General features: G+C 35.3%; 1 non-coding gene across 1 annotated transcript; it reads left to right on the top strand.

The window, feature by feature from the left end:
* The first annotated feature begins 5,271 nt into the window (after window positions 1-5,271).
* On the top strand, window positions 5,272-5,377 carry LOC149816759 (small nucleolar RNA R71). Its single transcript, XR_016427799.1, has one exon. It is a non-coding gene; the product is annotated as a small nucleolar RNA R71 (small nucleolar RNA).
* Window positions 5,378-11,984: the final 6,607 nt, after the last annotated feature.

Genomic DNA, 11,984 nt, shown 5'->3' with positions numbered 1-11,984 from the left:
AGCCATTCACATGCCATATCAGGTAATGTTTCACAGTGTGGAGCAGGTGACCTCTACTCTTTTCTCCCAGTTACTTGTGTTCGCATATGCATTCACTCAATTTCATACAGGCATGAGGGAGTGCCACCGAGTACAGTGTCATTCAAGCATGGGGGAGGGTGTAGTTTACACACCCAAACTTTTTCTGTCTTCGTACTTGCATTTTTAATGACAACTTATACAAATTAGCTTTTTAAGGAATGCATTTGAACTTATACGATTGCTTTGCAAAATCTAATATCTTTAGAGGACTTTTAAGCCCCACAAAATTTTATTTTCTAACACTGATATAGAAAAACATGGTTATTTATGTGGATTTCAGAAAAATGATGATAAATGCATGTTAGAGTTTATTTTAAATCATAAGTATGAATATGCACAGTTTTATTTTTGAAAAACTAAGCAAATGAACAACATTGCATTCATGAGCTCAAAAAGTGAAAAGAGCATACGTTTAGTTGTTTGATCTCTTTGTATTCTCTAGTAGCTGGGCTCAGACACAAGTTGAAGTGTTTGAGTTCCATATTGAAAAGGATAACGAAGGAAGTCACTTCTATGACTAGTTGATATCTGTGGCCTATTTGGTTAGAGCAAGTAGAGCATGAGGAGTGTTTACACTTGGTTCCCTAAAGTCATCTGGCTCAGAAGCCACTGGCCTGAAATCCCATTACACGGACTTTATAGAGAGCCTAATAGATGTTGACATTGCACATGACAAGAAGCAAGTTATATATAAAACTATAAAAAATTGAAGGTCTAGTGGCTTGAGCAAGTAAGACTGAGGGATACTTTGTATCTGGTGCCCTAAGGTCGTTTGTCCTGGGAGTCACTGACCCAAAGCTCGCTACATGGGTCACGAAACTAAAAATTTGATATAGTGCTCAACAAAAGAAAGAAAGAAAAATGGTGAAAAAATTGAAAAACTAGAAAAAGAAGAAAAAGTTCATTCCTTAGAGGCAAATATTGACAAAACCTGTGCAGAAAACATATGAGTGAGGATAAGTAAATAATGACATGTATATATTTGATTTTCTGAGAATAAAGAATAAATGATTATGTTGTGTCCTTTTGAAATCTGTTGTAGTTTTGAAAGATTTTTTTAAATGAAAAGCACGTGAAAACCAGACATCAAATAATAAAAACCGGTTCTCACTAGTGGTGGAGACCGGGTCGAACTCAAAGAACGAGAATACTTTGTATTCAAACAAGCAACTAAACTCCGCTTTAAGTCCAAAATGAAAATGTAAGAGAAAAGTAAATCTAATTAATTATTACAACAAGGAATACCCTACCCAGAGGGCGTAAAAGACATTATTTACAAACCTAGAATTAAATTCTTAATTCTAAAATAAAAAAATGTTTTATGTGCTCATGTCTCGTGTCAAACGCGTGCCCTACGTGTCTCACTCGGTTTCCTTCACTTCGCGCTTTTCTGCAAAACACGAACACACAAAGAGCAGAAAGATGAAACAAATAGTGCTATACTAAAAAATATTTTAAACTACTGTAAAAAAAATGTGCAAAATAAAAGAATGCAATACGTAAAAACAAAAAAAACAAAAATACCTAAAAGTGCCTAAAATGTAATGCTAAAACAAATATCCAAAAATGCATGCTTAAAAGACAACTAAATCACACTCATGTCGTGAACACGCTTTACAAACAAACCGTGAAAAACTCTTTATTTTAAAACAATTTTCGTGAAGGATGTTTATAAAAGCAAACACACCATGAAAAACGATTTTTAAAAACAAACAGTGAAAAACAGATTTTAAAACAAACAGTAAAAAGAAAATTTTAAGACTAAAACAAACAGTAAAAAGAAAATTTTAAAACTAAACAAACAGTGAAATTCTGATTTTAAAAACAAGAACGTGAAAAACAACCATGAAAATCACTTTTAAAAACAAACAACCATGAAAATCCTTTTTTTTTTTAAATAAACACTTGCCGTGAAAACCACATCAGTCGTGGTCGACTCAAGCGGACCGTCGTGAAGATGCTCAGGCGCCGGGTGAATGGTGCTCAGCCGTGAAGATGGGCTGGTGCTTAATGAGAGGAGTTCCAGCAAATTCGATAAATCGGATCTGCTTTCACGGCAGATGCCATGGGGTATTTCAGCAGTACAAATAGCAGATTCAGATCGTGACTTCAGATCAGCAGATGCTGATCTAAATTCACGGCAATATACAGGGAAACTTCAGCAACTATGCAGTGAATCCGACCAGTTGAAGCTACTTTAATAGATCTGCCGGTGGATCACAGGGGATTCCGGCGACTGAAGGTGAATCCGGCAATCAGAGTTAATCCACCGGCGGATCTGAGGATTTCTGATGGTTTCTTAATCTCACGGTGGATTAGATCCACTTTCACGGTAGAGGGTTTGTGAACTTGATAAAATTTGAACGATACAGATGCAGATTCATGGTGAATGAGAGGAATCCAGCACGATGATGCAGAAGCTATGCAAATAAGTTATCGGCAGATTCAAAGCAAATTAGTAACAAATGCTGATGTTAAGGGTTCATGGCAGATCCAAATATGCTTTCACGGCAGATGCATAGTACTTCACGGTGGACTCAATGAAGAATTCACGACAGATGCTGGATGAAGATGAGATGGTGGATGCCGTGATATAAAATAACAACAAAAAAAAACAGACACGATGATGCTTGAAATGCTAATGTAAAACAGAGGGAAATAGCTTTGTAAAACTAGAATTCGTAGATTAAACAAAACAAAATCAACTAATCCATATCAAATATTTTTCATTTTTTTTTCTAATCAAATCAAACTGATCTCAAACAAGAAATGAAGGAGGGGAAGAGGGAAGAAGAAGAAAAAGATCCAGAAGAGAAGAGAAGAAGAGGAAGAAAGAAGCTACTTATAGATTTGGTTGGGGGAAAGAATGATCGCTCCTTTGCCGTCGCCGATCCCGTTGAGAGAGTCCACCAGTGAAAGAGAGGTTGATGGAAAGAAGAGGAGGAAAGAGAGGGCAAGAAGAACCGGTAGAGAGAGGGGTTGGGAAGAAGAGGGGAAGAGCTTAACAATGGAGGACCCCTCTCTCAAATCCTACGTGGGTTATTTAAAGAGAAGGGGTTTTAAAAATGCCTCACATATTTTTCCTAAATTCCAAAAGAGGCTTAAAAAGAACATGTTTTCTAAAAACTCTAAAACCTACGCTAACTTCCTAAAAATTCTAACACTGATTGTTATTTTTTTCAAATCTAAACGATTTAAACTCTAAATCCTAAAGAAAATATTTCTAATTAATTCCAAAATGACCTAAATCACCAATTTTAGCTCGCAATTTATGCTTTTTTCGATATTTACCATTTTTTCACATTTTCCCGAAACTAATGATAAATGTGTGAATTTAATGCGATTATTCATTAGATCATGCTTGAATTAATATGCTAAAATGCTAAAATAAGTGCATGATCAAATACCCCCAATGCTTATCATTTTCTAGTCCTCGAGCAAACTGAAGTCAAACTGCAAGAATCAACAACTAACCAACTAACTCACTTTCGTAGGAATCACGGTTGCATTTAGCACATGCAACAAGCCCTTTCAACCCCTGGGTTACCCCAATGGACGAGTAAGGTCTCGTGAGGGTTTGCAGTGATGCTACTCATAAACATCTCTGTCATGTATGCATAAAATTTTTAAAACACAAAGCATTAGGCAATTAAGGAGTTTGTTTTCACAAATATTTCATGTCATTGCATCATCAAAACGTGATTAGAGTCTTTTACTTGCCACCACAAAATAAAATATTTTCTTTCACTTTTCTAAATAGCATAATCATTTATGTTTCATCCTCAGAAATTCAAATACATACATATCATTATTTACTTATCCTCACTCATATGTGTTCTGCACAAGTTTTATCAATATTTGCTTCTAAGCAATGAACTTTTCTCTTTTACGCTCTTTTCTTTTTCTTGATTTTCATTTTTTTTCACATTTTTCAATTTTTTTTTCTGAGCACTATACCCAATTTCCAGTTTTTGTGACCCGTGTAACGAGCTTTGGGTCAGTGACTCCCAGGCCAGATGACCTTAGGGCACCAAATACAAAGGAGAGTCTAGGATTGATCGACTATCGATATATTCAACCTCAAACAAGTGGTGGTCCTGATCCTACTTGACTAGGTCAAGCATCTTATGCATTTGCACCTCTTGCTTGCTAAAAGCAATCAGCGGTCTGAATGCCTGGGAGATTGAGGCTCGGTGAATATATGATGACTGTAGAAGCTGTGGGCCTTGCCCCTTCTCCTAGGGCCTAATGGAAGAGATTAACTCATCAGTGAGTATGACATTGGGTTCATAAATCGATTTCTGAATGGGGTGACACGCCTTCCCGTACTGAAGGGATGTAACAACTTTGACTTGCTCATGATGTGAATAAGTGGAATGCAAGTCAAATGAAATAGAATCCTCTCCCGTGGATGAGACAACAGACTGACTATGAAGGTTCCCTTTGCTTTGTCTACTCAATGTCTGAGCTAACTGCCCCATTTGAGTCTTTAGTTTGGCTATTGATTGCGTATGAGAGCAAAGAGTGGCCTTGATATCAGAAAAAGCCTCTAACATCTTCTCCTGAAATGATGGACTCGAAGTGGGCTCTTGAGGAGGAGGTAGACTCGATTGAGGATGAACCTGTGGGAAAATGGGATGTGAGTAACCTTGTGAAGGGTTACTGTGTCTATACTGTGTCTGGGAGGGCTGATGGGATGGAGAAATAGAATGGTTTCGCCAACCTGGGTTATATGATGGTGTAAATGAATCAGGCATGGGTCTAGCGAAACCTTGGGCAGCATTCACTTGCTCCTGAATAAATTCAGGATATAACGGCGCTGCCGGACAATCAAAACCACAGTGTGCAGAGCTAGCACAAAGCTCACACACTTTTCCTACTGGAATTCTCGAAGAGTTTGCTAGGAATTGATCTAAATTCATATTCAACTGGTCAACCTTGGTACGCAAATCTAACTCAGACCCAACTTCGAAAATCTCAACTTTCCTAGGACCACTAGACAGATATGTAGTCCTATCGAGCCGTGAAGACAAAGCATGATGCATCGTGTTTTCACTCAAGGTCTCAAATAGAGACCATGCCTCGTCCTCACTCTTGAGCATAAAAGTGCCCCCACACGACGAATCAACCATTTGACGGTTCTTCTCAGTAAGACCGTCATAGAAATACTGCACCAATTGCCAACGGGGCACTTGGTGGTGGGGACACTTGTGGAGAAGATCCTTCATCCTCTCCCAAGTCTCATGAAACATTTCCCCCTTTATTTGTGAAAAGCTGGTGATGGTTTTTCGATACTGGTTCGTCTTACCGATTGGGAAATATTTTTTTTAAAATTTCTTTTGCATATGTTCCCACGTGGTAATTCGAACTGTATCTAAAGCCTTCAGCCAATGCTTGGCTTTATCCTTGAGAGAGAACGAAAACAAAGTTAACCTCATAGCATTGTCTCCAAAGTTATTGATTCGCACTGTCGAGCAAATCTCAAGGAATTCGTCGAGATGATGATGTGGGTCCTCATTGCTAAGACCATAAAACGAAGGTAACATTTAAATCACACTGGCCTTAATGTCAAAATGGCTCGCTCCTACATCAGGTCTCGTGATGCAGGAGGCGGGAGTATACGTATTTGGCATGAAGTACTCCCTCAAAGGACAGATCAAATGATGATCGTCAGCCATTGCGTACACCTTGGAGTAGACCGGTGTAGCACATGTCCTAACTTTGGGTTTTCTACCTAACTAACGCACTTAGCGGCCAAACCACGCAAACCACAAAACGAGTAAAAAGAAGAAGAACTAAAAAGCAAGTAAACTAAAAACAACACAAACTAAACAAACACCACGCAGTTGCACACAACAGAGATTATGCAAAAGAAATATGAAATCTATGTGTACGGTACCAATCGTACACAGTCACTTCTAAGGGAATCCTAGTGGGTGGGTTGTGCAGAAAAGTAAGCTCGTCTCTACGATATGCACACACGTGGTTCTAAACCTAAATACAAAACAAACACTAGGCAATAAAGTGAATACTTGTATTTCGCCGTTCCCCTGCAACGACGCCAAAAATTCGGTGTCCTTTTGAAATCTATTGTAGTTTTGAAAGATTTTTTTAAATGAAAAGCACGTGAAAACCAAACATCAAATAATAAAAACCGGTTCTCACTAGTGGTGGAGACCGGGTTGAACTCAGGGAACGGGAATACTTTGTATTCAAACAAGCAACTAAACTCCGCTTTATTGCCAAAATGAAAATGTAAGAGAAAAGTAAATCTAATTAATTATTACAACAAGGAATACCCTACGCAGAGGGCGTAAAAGACATTATTTACAAACCCAGGATTAAATTCTTAATTCTAAAATAAAAAAAATGTTTTCTGTGCTCATGCCTTGTGTCAAACGCGTGCCCTACGTGTCTCACTCGGTTTCCTTCACTTCGCGCTTTTCTGCAAAACACGAACACACAAAGAGCAGAAAGATGAAACAAATAGTGCTATATTAAAAAATATTTTAAACTACTGTAAAAAAAATGTGCGAAATAAAAGAATGCAATACGTAAAAACAAAAAAAACAAAAATACCTAAAAGTTCCTAAAATGTAATGCTAAAACAAATATCCAAAAATGCATGCTTAAAAGACAACTAAATCACACTCATGCCGTGAACACGCTTTACAAACAAACCGTGAAAAACTCTTTATTTTAAAACAATTTTCGTGAAGGATGTTTATAAAAGCAAACACACCATGAAAAACGATTTTTAAAAACAAACAGTGAAAAACAAAATTTAAAACAAACAGTAAAAAGAAAATTTTAAAACTAAAACAAACAGTAAAAAGAAAATTTTAAAACTAAAACAAACAGTGAAATTCTGATTTTAAAAACAAGAACGTGAAAAACAGTCGTGAAAATCACTTTTAAAAACAAACAACCATGAAAATCCTTTTTTTTAAAATAAACACTTGCCGTGAAAACCACATCAGTCGTGGTCGACTCAAGCGGACGATCGTGAAGATGTTCAGGCGCCGGGTGAATGGTGCTCAGCCATGAAGATGGGCTGGTGCTCAATGAGAGGAGTTCCAGCAAATCTGATAAATCGGATCTGCTTTCACGACAGATGCCATGGGGTATTTCGGCAGTACAAACAACATATTCAAATCGTGACTTCAGATCAGCAGATGCTGATATGAATTCACGACAATATACATGGCAACTTCAGCAACTATGGAGTGAATTCGACCGACTGAAGCTACTTTAATAGATCTGCCAGTGGATCACAGGGGATTCCGGCGACTGAAGGTGAATCCGACAATCAGAGTTAATCCACTGGCGGATCTGAGGATTTCTGATGGTTTCTTAATCTCACGGTGGATTAGATCCACTTTCACAACAAAGGGTTTGTGAACTTGAGAAAATTTGAACGATGCAGATGCAGATTCATGGTGGATGAGAGGAATCCAGCACGATGATGCAGAAGCTATGCAAATAATTTATCGGCAGATTCAAAGCAAATCAGTAACAAATGCTGATGTTAAGGGTATCCAAATCTGCTTTCACGGCAGATGCATAGTACTTCACGGTGGACTCAATGAAGAATTCACGGTAGATGCTGGATGAAGATGCGATGGTGGATGCCGTGATCTAAAAAAACAACAAAAAAAATAGACACGATGATGCTTGAAATGCTAATGTAAAACAGAGGGAAATAGCTTTGTAAAACTAGAATTCGTAGATTAAACAAAACAAAATCAACTAATCCATATAAAAAAAATTTCATTTTTTTTCTAATCAAATCAAACTGATCTCAAACAAGAAATGAAGGAGGAGAAGAGGGAAGTAGAAGAAGATCCAGAGGTGAAGAGAAGAAGAGGAAGAAAGAAGCTACTTACAGATTTGGTTGGGGGAAAGAATGATCACTCCTTTGCCGTCGCCGATCCCGTTGAGAGAGTCCACCGGTGAAAGAGAGGTTGATGGAAAGAAGAGGAGGAAAGAGAGGGCAAGAAGAACCGGTAGAGAGAGGGGTTAAGAAGAAGAGGGGAAGAGCTTAACAATGGAGGACCCCTCTCTCAAACCCTACGTGGGTTATTTAAAGAGAAGGGGTTTTAAAAATGCCTCACATATTTTTCCTAAATTCCAAAAGAGGCTTAAAAAGAACATGTTTTCTAAAAATTCTAAAACCTATGCTAACTTCCTAAAAATTCTAACACCGATTGTTATTTTTTTCAAATCTAAATTATTTAAACTCTAAATCCTAAAGAAAATATTTCTAACTAATTCCAAAATGACCTAAATCGCCAATTTTAGCTCGCAATTTATGTTTTTTTCGACATTTACCATTTTTGCACATTTTCTCGAAACTAATGATAAATGTGGGAATTTAATGCGATTATTCATCAGATCATGCATGAATTAATATGCTAAAATGCTAAAATAAGTGCATGATCATTATGCTATTTAGACAAGTGAAAGAAAAAGTTTTATTCTATGGTAGTATGTAAAAGACTCTAATCATGTTTTGATAATGTAATGACATGAAATATTTGTAAAAATAAACTCCATAATTGCCTAATACTTTTTGAGGTTAAAGTTTTTTTGTATACATGACAAAGATGTTTGTGAGTAGCATCATTGCAAACCCTCACGAGACCTTACTCATCCACTAGGGTAACCCAGGGGTTTAAAGAGCTTGTTGCATACACTAAATGCAACCGCGATTCCTACGAAAGTGAGTTAGGTTTTGCTTTGATTAGTTAATTTAATAGTTTTGCTTTTTACTTCAGTTTACTCAAGGACTAGCAAACGATAAGCATGGGGGTATTTGATCATGCATAATATTTATATTTTATTAATCATTATTTTTGCATGATCCATGTTAAAATCGTTCTAAAAATCCATTTTTATCGTTAGTATTGCGAAACCGCATTGAATTGATTTGTATCAAAAAATCAAGGTTTTTAATGCTTTCCCTACATTTATAGTATTTTTATTTGATTTAGAATTTGTTAATTATAGTTTAGTTAGCTTAGGTTTGTATTAGCTAATTTTTAATTAGTTTATTAAGTTTTGATTTTTAGAAAAAACATGTTTTCATAAGAGGCCTTATTTTAGAAATTATCAAAAATATTTGGACTCTTTTGAAAACTTTGTTTTAACCTAATTAGGCTTATAAATAGTAGTTTAGAGGGCTGGGAAAAATATTTTTCCAACAGCCCTCTTGCTTCCCCACCTTCTTGCCCCCCTCTTCTCTCTCTCCCTTGCTTCTCCTCTCTCTTTTGCCGATTTATTTCTCTCCTTTTTCTCATTTTCTTCTTTTTCTTCATGCTTCAAACCCTTTCATCATCGGCAACCTCTTCCTCTTCACTGAGGCAGCGTGTATGCAGCTGGATTGATCGCCTTCTCTTCTCAACCTTTCTATCGGAGGCGATCCGTGACAGATTGTTTCTTGTTCTCTATTTTTCATCATAGATTTATGTTTTGCATAGCATACACATTGCCTTACATACAGTTTTGTAGATCATCGCATCAGCTGCACATGTAATTTAGTTTATTTCATGGTTTGCATCTGCTAATAAATAAAAAGAAAAAATATATGTCGAGTTGATAGATTAGCCATGCTTTCTTTGGATGTCTAAGTTAAAATAGTTTAGTCGAAAGATTATTCAACAATTTCGATACGGTTTGCTTAGTTATTTATTTAGCTTCAGTTTTTTTTATTTACTATTCAATACCAGTGTCGTTTCTGTACAGAGGTTCTTTAGTTTTTTTTTAGATGCAACGTTTTTGTTTAATTTGTTCAACGTTTTATTTTTTGTCAACGTCATTGTTAATTCTCCATTCAGCAACGCTCATTACTAGCACTGTTGTTTTTTTTATTTTTATTTGTTTTCTACGTACAACATCTTAAGTTTTTAAGTTTTCTTTTATCATTCGGTTCATGCATGTATCTTTTTAGAATTCCATGAATCAACGTCTTTTGTTGTTTACCATTAGAGCAATGTGTTTATTTAGGTTAGCAATTAATTTTAGATAGGTTAGATCCATAACATTTTGATTAATTGACATTAGTTTGTGTTTTATAGCAATTGACGTTAACTGTAGTGATAGCCTCTTGTCTTTTTAATTAATAATTTTATTACTCTTTTTTTAGTGTAGATAATATATGTTAATTAGGTTACTTAATTCGTAGATCTTGAATCACCGTAGCTTCTTAACATACCTGCGGTACATTTTATTCTGTGTTCAGCTGGTTTGTTTTTTTATACAAAGTTTCTTTGTTTCTGTTAGCCGGTAGTTGCAAATAGTCATAGTCTGATTGTTTAGTTTAGTTTTTCTTGGTAGAGTTATAAGTGTATTGACTAGCTATTAGTAGTTTATTGCTTTGGTATTTACATCATACGTGTTTTATCCCAATAGTTAATTGTCATTAGTTGCCTTAGTTAATTTAGTTTTTGTTAAGGTTAATTTGCGTAGTCTAGAATAATAATTGGATTAATTATTAGTTTAGTTATTTGTTTATAATCTTCAGTGCTTTTCTTGTTTTATGTTTGTAGTAGTTAGGCTGTTTCCTCTTCTAGTGTAGTATTATTTCATAATTTATTTAGTATTTTTGTGATTTTTCATAAAATTAACCCTCAATATTTTTGTTGTTTTTCGTCGTATCTTTGTGTTTTGTTTTTGGGATTTTGGTTGGAACGTGCAGTAGTGCTTTTTTTGTGCCATCAAAGTACCCTCTGAGGTCCTTTCAAGCCCTCAAAAGTTCTCTCAAAAGGCAGAAGAAAACATGCATTACCTGTTCCATTAAAGGGAACACAAAGAAAACTCAAAGGGGACCACAAAAGAATTGAAGCACTGAAGATCTTCCTTTTAATTTTAGATTAGGATTTTAATTCTTCTATTTATTAATTGGGCCAGTAATAAAACCATTTATTTCTTTTGTTTAAGCCCTTTGTGTAGGGCATCACTCTTATTTATTTATTTAATTAATTCATTTTTCTTTTTGGCAATAAAACATAGTTAGATTGTGTGTTTAAATACAAAGTATTTTCTGTTCCCTAAGATCGACCCAGACTCCACGACTCGTGCGAGCCATTTTTTATTATTTGGTTTCTGACTTTCACACTTGTTTTCATTAAAAATATTGTTTTAAAATTATTTTCATAAAACTCACACCAACCGTTCATAAAAATTTATCCATATTAGTGAGTTACAAACATTTTGGTGGAATCCTGTATTTCTCTATTCTGACTGTCATAGGTCAGTGCTCATTTCTTGAACAGAGCTCAACATTTCATAGTAGATGTGAAATTTTGTTAGCTTTTCAACGCAATAAATCGCTCATCAAAACTTCTCCAAATGAGGAATATACGAGCAATTTACCAGACAGGTGTCAGGCTGAAAAATGTGATAATGGGTATATGCATTTGGGTGGGGCCAAAACGAGTCACCCAAATTCATATTTTTGATTTTTTTTTATATGGATTAAGCATAAAAAATTATAAAATTTTAACTACACTATACTAAGATAAACTCTAATGGAGAAATCTTATTTTTACAGCCGTTGGGCTGGAAAACAGACCCATCTCACAAAGGATTATTTCCTCAAAAATGGATTCGGTAAATTTCACAATAAAATAGGTAAATCATAAAATTTTCCTACAAATATAAATCAGAAAATCATGCAATAATTCCATAATATTCACATGCACATACACTATAATTTTTAATTAAATTTTGCATGCAAATAATAAAACGTATTATGGTTTTTGCTAAAATGACCAAATTTTTTCTGAGAAACTTGATAATACAAAACACATATTTTCTTATGAAAATGACTATGAAAATCGTTCTAATTTTTATAGTATATCCATATAAACATGATCTACTAATCTTAATTGAAATTTATAGAA

The sequence above is a fragment of the Nuphar pumila genome, chromosome 14 (genome assembly GCF_984573655.1).
Source record: "Nuphar pumila chromosome 14, dmNupPumi1.hap1.1, whole genome shotgun sequence".
NCBI lineage: Eukaryota > Viridiplantae > Streptophyta > Magnoliopsida > Nymphaeales > Nymphaeaceae > Nuphar > Nuphar pumila.
The sequence above is the reverse complement of the archived record's forward strand: the minus strand, read 5'-3'. Positions and strand labels throughout refer to the sequence as shown.